Genomic DNA, 13,841 nt, shown 5'->3' on the forward strand with positions numbered 1-13,841 from the left:
CTGGCTGAATTAGGACTTCTGCTCTGCGTGTGCTACTTTGCCCTAGAGCTGAAAGGCACAACGTGCAGGCTTCTTTCCAAAGGGCGAGTTGGGCCCCACAGCATCTTGCTTCCAGCTCTTTGGGAAGCTAAGAAACAACTCGCTCTGCACAGTGCTCTTACAGCCTAGTGGGAACATCTCTTCCAAAGGCCTGTGAAACGCAGTTTCTTTGCAGGCCTGATCTGGCTGAAGTAGGACTTCTGCTCTGGGTGTGCTACTTTGCCCTAGAGCTGAAAGGCACAACGTGCAGGCTTATTTCCAAAGGGCGAGTTGGGCCCCACAGCATCTTGCTTCCAGCTCTTTGGGAAGCTAAGAAACAACTCGCTCTGCACAGTGCTCTTACAGCCTACCGGGAACATGTCTTCCAAAGGCCTGTGAAACGCAGTTTCTTTACAGGCCTGATCTGGCTGAAGTAGGACTTCTGCTCTGGGTGTGCTACTTTGCCCTAGAGCTGAAAGGCACAACGTGCAGGCTTCTTTCCAAAGGGCGAGTTGGGCCCCACAGCATCTTGCTTCCAGCTCTTTGGGAAGCTAAGAAACAACTCGCTCTGCACAGTGCTCTTACAGCCTACGGGGAACATCTCTTCCAAAGGCCTGTGAAACGCAGTTTCTTTGCAGGCCTGATCTGGCTAAGGTACGACTTCTGCTCTGGGTGTGCTACTTTGCCCTAGAGCTGAAAGGCACAACGTGCAGGCTTCTTTCCAAAGGGCGAGTTGGGCCCCACAGCATCTTGCTTCCAGCTCTTTGGGAAGCTAAGAAACAACTCGCTCTGCACAGTGCTCTTACAGCCTACCGGGAACATCTCTTCCAAAGGCCTGTGAAACGCAGTTTCTTTGCAGGCCTGATCAGGCTGAAGTAGGACTTCTGCTCTGGGTGTGCTACTTTGCCCTAGAGCTGAAAGGCACAACGTGCAGGCTTCTTTCCAAAGGGCGAGTTGGGCCCCACAGCATCTTGCTTCCAGCTCTTTGGGAAGCTAAGAAACAACTCGCTCTGCACAGTGCTCTTACAGCCTACTGGGAACATCTCTTCCAAAGGCCTGTGAAACGCAGTTTCTTTGCAGGCCTGATCTGGCTGAAGTAGGACTTCTGCTCTGGGTGTGCTACTTTGCCCTAGAGCTGAAAGGCACAACGTGCAGGCTTCTTTCCAAAGGGCGAGTTGGGCCCCACAGCATCTTGCTTCCAGCTCTTTGGGAAGCTAAGAAACAACTCGCGCTGCACAGTGCTCTTACAGCCTACCGGGAACATGTCTTCCAAAGGCCTGGGAAACGCAGTTTCTTTGCAGGCCTGATCTGGCTGAAGTAGGACTTCTGCTCTGGGTTGCTACTTTGCCCTAGAGCTGAAAGGCACAACGTGCAGGCTTCTTTCCAAAGGGCGAGTTGGGCCCCACAGCATCTTGCTTCCACCTCTTTGGGAAGCTAAGAAACAACTCGCTCTGCACAGTGCTCTTACAGCCTAGTGGGAACATCTCTTCCAAAGGCCTGTAAACGCAGTTTCTTTGCAGGCCTGATATGGCTGAAGTAGGACTTCTGCTCTGGGTGTGCTACTTTGCCCTAGAGCTGAAAGGCACAACGTGCAGGCTTCTTTCCAAAGGGCGAGTTGGGCCCCACAGCATGTTGCTTCCAGCTCTTTGGGAAGCTAAGAAACAACTCGCTCTGCACAGTGCTCTTACAGCCTACCGGGAACATCTCTTCCAAAGGCCTGTGAAATGCAGTTTCTTTGCAGGCCTGATCTGGCTGAAGTAGGACTTCTGCTCTGGGTGTGCTACTTTGCCCTAGAGCTGAAAGGCACAACGTGCAGGCTTCTTTCCAAAGGGCGAGTTGGGCCCCACAGCATCTTGCTTCCAGCTCTTTGGGAAGCTAAGAAACAACTCGCTCTGCACAGTGCTCTTACAGCCTACCGGGAACATCTCTTCCAAAGGCCTGTGAAACGCAGTTTCTTTGCAGGCCTGATCTGGCTGAAGTAGGACTTCTGCTCTGGGTGTGCTACTTTGCCCTAGAGCTGAAAGGCACAACGTGCAGGCTTCTTTCCAAAGGGCGAGCTGGGCCCCACAGCATCTTGCTTCCAGCTCTTTGGGAAGCTAAGAAACAACACGCTCTGCACAGTGCTCTTACAGCCTAGTGGGAACATCTCTTCCAAAGGCCTGTGAAACGCAGTTTCTTTGCAGGCCTGATCTGGGTGAAGTAGGACATCTGCTCTGGGTGTGCTACTTTGCCCTAGAGCTGAAAGGCACAACGTGCAGGCTTCTTTCCAAAGGGCGAGTTGGGCCCCACAGCATCTTGCTTCCAGCTCTTTGGGAAGCTAAGAAACAACTCGCTCTGCACAGTGCTCTTACAGCCTAGTGGGAACATCTCTTCCAAAGGCCTGTGAAACGCAGTTTCTTTGCAGGCCTGATCTGGCTGAAGTAGGACTTCTGCTCTGGGTGTGCTACTTTGCCCTAGAGCTGAAAGGCACAACGTGCAGGCTTCTTTCCAAAGGGCGAGTTGGGCCCCACAGCATCTTGCTTCCAGCTCTTTGGGAAGCTAAGAAACAACTCGCTCTGCACAGTGCTCTTACAGCCTACCGGGAACATCTCTTCCAAAGGCCTGTGAAACGCAGTTTCTTTGCAGGCCTGATCAGGCTGAAGTAGGACTTCTGCTCTGGGTGTGCTACTTTGCCCTAGAGCTGAAAGGCACAACGTGCAGGCTTCTTTCCAAAGGGCGAGTTGGGCCCCACAGCATCTTGCTTCCAGCTCTTTGGGAAGCTAAGAAACAACTCGCTCTGCACAGTGCTCTTACAGCCTACTGGGAACATCTCTTCCAAAGGCCTGTGAAACGCAGTTTCTTTGCAGGCCTGATCTGGCTGAAGTAGGACTTCTGCTCTGGGTGTGCTACTTTGCCCTAGAGCTGAAAGGCACAACGTGCAGGCTTCTTTCCAAAGGGCGAGTTGGGCCCCACAGCATCTTGCTTCCAGCTCTTTGGGAAGCTAAGAAACAACTCGCGCTGCACAGTGCTCTTACAGCCTACCGGGAACATGTCTTCCAAAGGCCAGTGAAACGCAGTTTCTTTGCAGGCCTGATCTGGCTGAAGTAGGACTTCTGCTCTGGGTGTGCTACTTTGCCCTAGAGCTGAAAGGCACAACGTGCAGGCTTCTTTCCAAAGGGCGAGTTGGGCCCCACAGAATCTTGCTTCCAGCTCTTTGGGTAGCTAATAAACAACTCGCTCTGCACAGTGCTCTTAAAGCCTACCGGGAACATCTCTTCCAAAGGCCAGTGAAACGCAGTTTCTTTGCAGGCCTGATCTGGCTGAAGTAGGACTTCTGCTCTGGGTGTGCTACTTTGCCCTAGAGCTGAAAGGCACAACGTGCAGGCTTCTTTCCAAAGCGCGAGTTGGGCCCCACAGCATCTTGCTTCCAGCACTTTGGGAAGCTAAGAAACAACTCGCTCTGCACAGTGCTCTTACAGCCTAGTGGGAACATCTCTTCCAAAGGCCTGTGAAACGCAGTTTCTTTGCAGGCCTGATCTGGCTGAAGTAGGACTTCTGCTCTGGGTGTGCTACTTTGCCCTAGAGCTGAAAGGCACAACGTGCAGGCTTCTTTCCAAAGGGCGAGTTGGGCCCCACAGCATCTTGCTTCCAGCTCTTTGGGAAGCTAAGAAACAACTCGCTCTGCACAGTGCTCTTACAGCCTACCGGGAACATCTCTTCCAAAGGCCTGTGAAACGCAGTTTCTTTGCAGGCCTGATCTGGCTGAAGTAGGACTTCTGCTCTGGGTGTGCTACTTTGCCCTAGAGCTGAAAGGCACAACGTGCAGGCTTCTTTCCAAAGGGCGAGTTGGGCCCCACAGCATCTTGCTTCCAGCTCTTTGGGAAGCTAAGAAACAACTCGCTCTGCACAGTGCTCTTACAGCCTACGGGGAACATCTCTTCCAAAGGCCTGTGAAACGCAGTTTCTTTGCAGGCCTGATCTGGCTGAATTAGGACTTCTGCTCTGCGTGTGCTACTTTGCCCTAGAGCTGAAAGGCACAACGTGCAGGCTTCTTTCCAAAGGGCGAGTTGGGCCCCACAGCATCTTGCTTCCAGCTCTTTGGGAAGCTAAGAAACAACTCGCTCTGCACAGTGCTCTTACAGCCTAGTGGGAACATCTCTTCCAAAGGCCTGTGAAACGCAGTTTCTTTGCAGGCCTGATCTGGCTGAAGTAGGACTTCTGCTCTGGGTGTGCTACTTTGCCCTAGAGCTGAAAGGCACAACGTGCAGGCTTATTTCCAAAGGGCGAGTTGGGCCCCACAGCATCTTGCTTCCAGCTCTTTGGGAAGCTAAGAAACAACTCGCTCTGCACAGTGCTCTTACAGCCTACCGGGAACATGTCTTCCAAAGGCCTGTGAAACGCAGTTTCTTTACAGGCCTGATCTGGCTGAAGTAGGACTTCTGCTCTGGGTGTGCTACTTTGCCCTAGAGCTGAAAGGCACAACGTGCAGGCTTCTTTCCAAAGGGCGAGTTGGGCCCCACAGCATCTTGCTTCCAGCTCTTTGGGAAGCTAAGAAACAACTCGCTCTGCACAGTGCTCTTACAGCCTACGGGGAACATCTCTTCCAAAGGCCTGTGAAACGCAGTTTCTTTGCAGGCCTGATCTGGCTAAGGTACGACTTCTGCTCTGGGTGTGCTACTTTGCCCTAGAGCTGAAAGGCACAACGTGCAGGCTTCTTTCCAAAGGGCGAGTTGGGCCCCACAGCATCTTTCTTCCAGCTCTTTGGGAAGCTAAGAAACAACTCGCTCTGCACAGTGCTCTTACAGTCTAGTGGGAACATCTCTTCCAAAGGCCTGTGAAACGCAGTTTCTTTGCAGGCCTGATCTGGCTGAAGTAGGACTTCTGCTCTGGGTGTGCTACTTTGCCCTAGAGCTGAAAGGCACAACGTGCAGGCTTCTTTCCAAAGGGCGAGTTGGGCCCCACAGCATCTTGCTTCCAGCTCTTTGGGAAGCTAAGAAACAACTCGCTCTGCACAGTGCTCTTACAGCCTAGTGGGAACATCTCTTCCAAAGGCCTGTGAAACGCAGTTTCTTTGCAGGCCTGATCTGGCTGAAGTAGGACTTCTGCTCTGGGTGTGCTACTTTGCCCTAGAGCTGAAAGGCACAACGTGCAGGCTTCTTTCCAAAGGGCGAGTTGGGCCCCACAGCATCTTGCTTCCAGCTCTTTGGGAAGCTAAGAAACAACTCGCTCTGCACAGTGCTCTTACAGCCTACCGGGAACATCTCTTCCAAAGGCCTGTGAAACGCAGTTTCTTTGCAGGCCTGATCTGGCTGAAGTAGGACTTCTGCTCTGGGTTGCTACTTTGCCCTAGAGCTGAAAGGCACAACGTGCAGGCTTCTTTCCAAAGGGCGAGTTGGGCCCCACAGCATCTTGCTTCCACCTCTTTGGGAAGCTAAGAAACAACTCGCTCTGCACAGTGCTCTTACAGCCTAGTGGGAACATCTCTTCCAAAGGCCTGTAAACGCAGTTTCTTTGCAGGCCTGATATGGCTGAAGTAGGACTTCTGCTCTGGGTGTGCTACTTTGCCCTAGAGCTGAAAGGCACAACGTGCAGGCTTCTTTCCAAAGGGCGAGTTGGGCCCCACAGCATGTTGCTTCCAGCTCTTTGGGAAGCTAAGAAACAACTCGCTCTGCACAGTGCTCTTACAGCCTACCGGGAACATCTCTTCCAAAGGCCTGTGAAACGCAGTTTCTTTGCAGGCCTGATCTGGCTGAAGTAGGACTTCTGCTCTGGGTGTGCTACTTTGCCCTAGAGCTGAAAGGCACAACGTGCAGGCTTCTTTCCAAAGGGCGAGCTGGGCCCCACAGCATCTTGCTTCCAGCTCTTTGGGAAGCTAAGAAACAACACGCTCTGCACAGTGCTCTTACAGCCTAGTGGGAACATCTCTTCCAAAGGCCTGTGAAACGCAGTTTCTTTGCAGGCCTGATCTGGGTGAAGTAGGACATCTGCTCTGGGTGTGCTACTTTGCCCTAGAGCTGAAAGGCACAACGTGCAGGCTTCTTTCCAAAGGGCGAGTTGGGCCCCACAGCATCTTGCTTCCAGCTCTTTGGGAAGCTAAGAAACAACTCGCTCTGCACAGTGCTCTTACAGCCTAGTGGGAACATCTCTTCCAAAGGCCTGTGAAACGCAGTTTCTTTGCAGGCCTGATCTGGGTGAAGTAGGACATCTGCTCTGGGTGTGCTACTTTGCCCTAGAGCTGAAAGGCACAACGTGCAGGCTTCTTTCCAAAGGGCGAGTTGGGCCCCACAGCATCTTGCTTCCAGCTCTTTGGGAAGCTAAGAAACAACTCGCTCTGCACAGTGCTCTTACAGCCTAGTGGGAACATCTCTTCCAAAGGCCTGTGAAACGCAGTTTCTTTGCAGGCCTGATCTGGCTGAAGTAGGACTTCTGCTCTGGGTGTGCTACTTTGCCCTAGAGCTGAAAGGCACAACGTGCAGGCTTCTTTCCAAAGGGCGAGTTGGGCCCCACAGCATCTTGCTTCCAGCTCTTTGGGAAGCTAAGAAACAACTCGCTCTGCACAGTGCTCTTACAGCCTACCGGGAACATCTCTTCCAAAGGCCTGTGAAACGCAGTTTCTTTGCAGGCCTGATCTGGCTGAAGTAGGACTTCTGCTCTGGGTGTGCTACTTTGCCCTAGAGCTGAAAGGCACAACGTGCAGGCTTCTTTCCAAAGGGCGAGTTGGGCCCCACAGCATCTTGCTTCCAGCTCTTTGGGAAGCTAAGAAACAACTCGCGAGGCACAGTGCTCTTACAGCCTACCGGGAACATCTCTTCCAAAGGCCTGTGAAACGCAGTTTCTTTGCAGGCCTGATCTGGCTGAAGTAGAACTTCTGCTCTGGGTGTGCTACTTTGCCCTAGAGCTGAAAGGCACAACGTGCAGGCTTCTTTCCAAAGGGCGAGTTGGGCCCCACAGCATCTTGCTTCCACCTCTTTGGGAAGCTAAGAAACAACTCGCTCTGCACAGTGCTCTTATAGCCTACCGGGAACATCTCTGCCAAAGGTCTGTGAAACGCAGTTTCTTTGCAGGCCTGATCTGGCTGAAGTAGGACTTCTGCTCTGTTTGTGCTACTTTGCCCTAGAGCTGAAAGGCACAACGTGCAGGCTTCTTTCCAAAGGGCGAGTTGGGCCCCACAGCATCTTGCTTCCAGCTCTTTGGGAAGCTAAGAAACAACTCGCTCTGCACAGTGCTCTTACAGCCTACCGGGAACATCTCTTCCAAAGGCCTGTGAAACGCAGTTTCTTTGCAGGCCTGATCTGGATGAAGTAGGACTTCTGCTCTGGGTGTGCAACTTTGCCCTAGAGCTGAAAGGCACAACGTGCAGGCTTCTTTCCAAAGGCCGAGTTGGGCCCCACAGCATCTTGCTTCCAGCTCTTTGGGAAGCTAAGAAACAACTCGCTCTGCACAGTGCTCTTACAGCCTACCGGGAACATCTCTTCCAAAGGCCTGTGAAATGCAGTTTCTTTGCAGGCCTGATCTGGCTGAAGTAGGACTTCTGCTCTGGGTGTGCTACTTTGCCCTAGAGCTGAAAGGCACAACGTGCAGGCTTCTTTCCAAAGGGCGAGTTGGGCCCCACAGCATCTTGCTTCCAGCTCTTTGGGAAGCTAAGAAACAACTCGCTCTGCACAGTGCTCTTACAGCCTAGTGGGAACATCTCTTCCAAAGCCCTGTGAAACGCAGTTTCTTTGCAGGCCTGATCTGGCTGAAGTAGGACTTCTGCTCTGGGTGTGCTACTTTGCCCTAGAGCTGAAAGGCACAACGTGCATGCTTCTTTCCAAAGTTCGAGTTGGGCCCCACAGCATCTTGCTTCCAGCTCTTTGGGAAGCTAAGAAACAACTCGCTCTGCACAGTGCTCTTACAGCCTACCGGGAACATCTCTTCCAAAGGCCTGTGAAACGCAGTTTCTTTGCAGGCCTGATCTGGCTGAAGTAGGACTTCTGCTCTGGGTGTGCTACTTTGCCCTAGAGCTGAAAGGCACAACGTGCAGGCTTCTTTCCAAAGGGCGAGCTGGGCCCCACAGCATCTTGCTTCCAGCTCTTTGGGAAGCTAAGAAACAACACGCTCTGCACAGTGCTCTTACAGCCTAGTGGGAACATCTCTTCCAAAGGCCTGTGAAACGCAGTTTCTTTGCAGGCCTGATCTGGGTGAAGTAGGACATCTGCTCTGGGTGTGCTACTTTGCCCTAGAGCTGAAAGGCACAACGTGCAGGCTTCTTTCCAAAGGGCGAGTTGGGCCCCACAGCATCTTGCTTCCAGCTCTTTGGGAAGCTAAGAAACAACTCGCTCTGCACAGTGCTCTTACAGCCTACCGGGAACATCTCTTCCAAAGGCCTGTGAAACGCAGTTTCTTTGCAGGCCTGATCTGGCTGAAGTAGGACTTCTGCTCTGGGTGTGCTACTTTGCCCTAGAGCTGAAAGGCACAACGTGCAGGCTTCTTTCCAAAGGGCGAGTTGGGCCCCACAGCATCTTGCTTCCAGCTCTTTGGGAAGCTAAGAAACAACTCGCTCTGCACAGTGCTCTTACAGCCTACCGGGAACATCTCTTCCAAAGGCCTGTGAAACGCAGTTTCTTTGCAGGCCTGATCTGGCTGAATTAGGACTTCTGCTCTGCGTGTGCTACTTTGCCCTAGAGCTGAAAGGCACAACGTGCAGGCTTCTTTCCAAAGGGCGAGTTGGGCCCCACAGCATCTTGCTTCCAGCTCTTTGGGAAGCTAAGAAACAACTCGCTCTGCACAGTGCTCTTACAGCCTAGTGGGAACATCTCTTCCAAAGGCCTGTGAAACGCAGTTTCTTTGCAGGCCTGATCTGGCTGAAGTAGGACTTCTGCTCTGGGTGTGCTACTTTGCCCTAGAGCTGAAAGGCACAACGTGCAGGCTTATTTCCAAAGGGCGAGTTGGGCCCCACAGCATCTTGCTTCCAGCTCTTTGGGAAGCTAAGAAACAACTCGCTCTGCACAGTGCTCTTACAGCCTACCGGGAACATGTCTTCCAAAGGCCTGTGAAACGCAGTTTCTTTACAGGCCTGATCTGGCTGAAGTAGGACTTCTGCTCTGGGTGTGCTACTTTGCCCTAGAGCTGAAAGGCACAACGTGCAGGCTTCTTTCCAAAGGGCGAGTTGGGCCCCACAGCATCTTGCTTCCAGCTCTTTGGGAAGCTAAGAAACAACTCGCTCTGCACAGTGCTCTTACAGCCTACGGGGAACATCTCTTCTAAAGGCCTGTGAAACGCAGTTTCTTTGCAGGCCTGATCTGGCTAAGGTACGACTTCTGCTCTGGGTGTGCTACTTTGCCCTAGAGCTGAAAGGCACAACGTGCAGGCTTCTTTCCAAAGGGCGAGTTGGGCCCCACAGCATCTTGCTTCCAGCTCTTTGGGAAGCTAAGAAACAACTCGCTCTGCACAGTGCTCTTACAGTCTAGTGGGAACATCTCTTCCAAAGGCCTGTGAAACGCAGTTTCTTTGCAGGCCTGATCTGGCTGAAGTAGGACTTCTGCTCTGGGTGTGCTACTTTGCCCTAGAGCTGAAAGGCACAACGTGCAGGCTTCTTTCCAAAGGGCGAGTTGGGCCCCACAGCATCTTGCTTCCAGCTCTTTGGGAAGCTAAGAAACAACTCGCTCTGCACAGTGCTCTTACAGCCTAGTGGGAACATCTCTTCCAAAGGCCTGTGAAACGCAGTTTCTTTGCAGGCCTGATCTGGCTGAAGTAGGACTTCTGCTCTGGGTGTGCTACTTTGCCCTAGAGCTGAAAGGCACAACGTGCAGGCTTCTTTCCAAAGGGCGAGTTGGGCCCCACAGCATCTTGCTTCCAGCTCTTTGGGAAGCTAAGAAACAACTCGCTCTGCACAGTGCTCTTACAGCCTACCGGGAACATCTCTTCCAAAGGCCTGTGAAACGCAGTTTCTTTGCAGGCCTGATCTGGCTGAAGTAGGACTTCTGCTCTGGGTTGCTACTTTGCCCTAGAGCTGAAAGGCACAACGTGCAGGCTTCTTTCCAAAGGGCGAGTTGGGCCCCACAGCATCTTGCTTCCACCTCTTTGGGAAGCTAAGAAACAACTCGCTCTGCACAGTGCTCTTACAGCCTAGTGGGAACATCTCTTCCAAAGGCCTGTAAACGCAGTTTCTTTGCAGGCCTGATATGGCTGAAGTAGGACTTCTGCTCTGGGTGTGCTACTTTGCCCTAGAGCTGAAAGGCACAACGTGCAGGCTTCTTTCCAAAGGGCGAGTTGGGCCCCACAGCATGTTGCTTCCAGCTCTTTGGGAAGCTAAGAAACAACTCGCTCTGCACAGTGCTCTTACAGCCTACCGGGAACATCTCTTCCAAAGACCTGTGAAACGCAGTTTCTTTGCAGGCCTGATCTGGCTGAAGTAGGACTTCTGCTCTGGGTGTGCTACTTTGCCCTAGAGCTGAAAGGCACAACGTGCAGGCTTCTTTCCAAAGGGCGAGCTGGGCCCCACAGCATCTTGCTTCCAGCTCTTTGGGAAGCTAAGAAACAACACGCTCTGCACAGTGCTCTTACAGCCTAGTGGGAACATCTCTTCCAAAGGCCTGTGAAACGCAGTTTCTTTGCAGGCCTGATCTGGGTGAAGTAGGACATCTGCTCTGGGTGTGCTACTTTGCCCTAGAGCTGAAAGGCACAACGTGCAGGCTTCTTTCCAAAGGGCGAGTTGGGCCCCACAGCATCTTGCTTCCAGCTCTTTGGGAAGCTAAGAAACAACTCGCTCTGCACAGTGCTCTTACAGCCTAGTGGGAACATCTCTTCCAAAGGCCTGTGAAACGCAGTTTCTTTGCAGGCCTGATCTGGGTGAAGTAGGACATCTGCTCTGGGTGTGCTACTTTGCCCTAGAGCTGAAAGGCACAACGTGCAGGCTTCTTTCCAAAGGGCGAGTTGGGCCCCACAGCATCTTGCTTCCAGCTCTTTGGGAAGCTAAGAAACAACTCGCTCTGCACAGTGCTCTTACAGCCTAGTGGGAACATCTCTTCCAAAGGCCTGTGAAACGCAGTTTCTTTGCAGGCCTGATCTGGCTGAAGTAGGACTTCTGCTCTGGGTGTGCTACTTTGCCCTAGAGCTGAAAGGCACAACGTGCAGGCTTCTTTCCAAAGGGCGAGTTGGGCCCCACAGCATCTTGCTTCCAGCTCTTTGGGAAGCTAAGAAACAACTCGCTCTGCACAGTGCTCTTACAGCCTACCGGGAACATCTCTTCCAAAGGCCTGTGAAACGCAGTTTCTTTGCAGGCCTGATCTGGCTGAAGTAGGACTTCTGCTCTGGGTGTGCTACTTTGCCCTAGAGCTGAAAGGCACAACGTGCAGGCTTCTTTCCAAAGGGCGAGTTGGGCCCCACAGCATCTTGCTTCCAGCTCTTTGGGAAGCTAAGAAACAACTCGCGAGGCACAGTGCTCTTACAGCCTACCGGGAACATCTCTTCCAAAGGCCTGTGAAACGCAGTTTCTTTGCAGGCCTGATCTGGCTGAAGTAGAACTTCTGCTCTGGGTGTGCTACTTTGCCCTAGAGCTGAAAGGCACAACGTGCAGGCTTCTTTCCAAAGGGCGAGTTGGGCCCCACAGCATCTTGCTTCCACCTCTTTGGGAAGCTAAGAAACAACTCGCTCTGCACAGTGCTCTTATAGCCTACCGGGAACATCTCTGCCAAAGGTCTGTGAAACGCAGTTTCTTTGCAGGCCTGATCTGGCTGAAGTAGGACTTCTGCTCTGTTTGTGCTACTTTGCCCTAGAGCTGAAAGGCACAACGTGCAGGCTTCTTTCCAAAGGGCGAGTTGGGCCCCACAGCATCTTGCTTCCAGCTCTTTGGGAAGCTAAGAAACAACTCGCTCTGCACAGTGCTCTTACAGCCTACCGGGAACATCTCTTCCAAAGGCCTGTGAAACGCAGTTTCTTTGCAGGCCTGATCTGGATGAAGTAGGACTTCTGCTCTGGGTGTGCAACTTTGCCCTAGAGCTGAAAGGCACAACGTGCAGGCTTCTTTCCAAAGGCCGAGTTGGGCCCCACAGCATCTTGCTTCCAGCTCTTTGGGAAGCTAAGAAACAACTCGCTCTGCACAGTGCTCTTACAGCCTACCGGGAACATCTCTTCCAAAGGCCTGTGAAATGCAGTTTCTTTGCAGGCCTGATCTGGCTGAAGTAGGACTTCTGCTCTGGGTGTGCTACTTTGCCCTAGAGCTGAAAGGCACAACGTGCAGGCTTCTTTCCAAAGGGCGAGTTGGGCCCCACAGCATCTTGCTTCCAGCTCTTTGGGAAGCTAAGAAACAACTCGCTCTGCACAGTGCTCTTACAGCCTAGTGGGAACATCTCTTCCAAAGCCCTGTGAAACGCAGTTTCTTTGCAGGCCTGATCTGGCTGAAGTAGGACTTCTGCTCTGGGTGTGCTACTTTGCCCTAGAGCTGAAAGGCACAACGTGCATGCTTCTTTCCAAAGTTCGAGTTGGGCCCCACAGCATCTTGCTTCCAGCTCTTTGGGAAGCTAAGACACAACTCGCTCTGCACAGTGCTCTTACAGCCTACCGGGAACATGTCTTCCAAAGGCCTGTGAAACGCAGTTTCTTTGCAGGCCTGATCTGGCTGAAGTAGGACTTCTGCTCTGATTGTGCTACTTTGCCCCAGAGCTGAAAGGCACAACGTGCAGGCTTCTTTCCAAAGGGCGAGTTGGGCCCCACAGCATCTTGCTTCCAGCTCTTTGGGAAGCTAAGAAACAACTCGCTCTGCACAGTGCTCTTACAGCCTACCGGGAACATGTCTTCCAAAGGCCTGTAAACGCAGTTTCTTTGCAGGCCTGATCTGGCTGAAGTAGGACTTCTGCTCTGGGTGTGCTACTTTGCCCTAGAGCTGAAAGGCACAACGTGCAGGCTTCTTTCCAAAGGGCGAGTTGGGCCCCACAGCATCTTGCTTCCAGCTCTTTGGGAAGCTAAGAAACAACTCGCTCTGCACAGTGCTCTTACAGCCTACCGGGAACATCTCTTCCAAAGGCCTGTGAAACGCAGTTTCTTTGCAGGCCTGATCTGGCTGAAGTAGGACTTCTGCTCTGGGTGTGCTACTTTGCCCTAGAGCTGAAAGGCACAACGTGCAGGCTTCTTTCCAAAGGGTGAGTTGGGCCCCACAGCATCTTGCTTCCAGCTCTTTGGGAAGCTAAGAAACAACTCGCTCTGCACAGTGCTCTTACAGCCTAGTGGGAACATCTCTTCCAAAGGCCTGTGAAATGCAGTTTCTTTGCAGGCCTGATCTGGCTGAAGTAGGACTTCTGCTCTGGGTGTGCTACTTTGCCCTAGAGCTGAAAGGCACAACGTGCAGGCTTCTTTCCAAAGGCCGAGTTGGGCCGCACAGCATATTGCTTCCAGCTCTTTGGGAAGCTAAGAAACAACTCGCTCTGCACAGTGCTCTTACAGCCTACCGGGAACATCTCTTCCAAAGGCCTGTGAAACGCAGTTTCTTTGCAGGCCTGATCTGGCTGAAGTAGGACTTCTGCTCTGGGTGTGCTACTTTGCCCTAGAGCTGAAAGGCACAACGTGCAGGCTTCCTTCCAAAGGGCGAGTTGGGCCCCACAGCATCTTGCTTCCAGCTCTTTGGGAAGCTAAGAAACAACTCGCTCTGCACACTGCTCTTACAGTCTAGTGGGAACATCTCTTCCAAAGGCCTGTGAAACGCAGTTTCTTTGCAGGCCTGATCTGGCTGAAGTAGGACTTCTGCTCTGGGTTGCTACTTTGCCCTAGAGCTGAAAGGCACAACGTGCAGGCTTCTTTCCAAAGGGCGAGTTGGGCCCCACAGCATCTTGCTTCCACCTCTTTGGGAAGCTAAGAAACAACTCGCTCTG

This window comes from Equus caballus, chromosome 16, assembly GCF_041296265.1.
Source record: "Equus caballus isolate H_3958 breed thoroughbred chromosome 16, TB-T2T, whole genome shotgun sequence".
NCBI classification, from domain to species: Eukaryota; Metazoa; Chordata; class Mammalia; order Perissodactyla; family Equidae; genus Equus; species Equus caballus.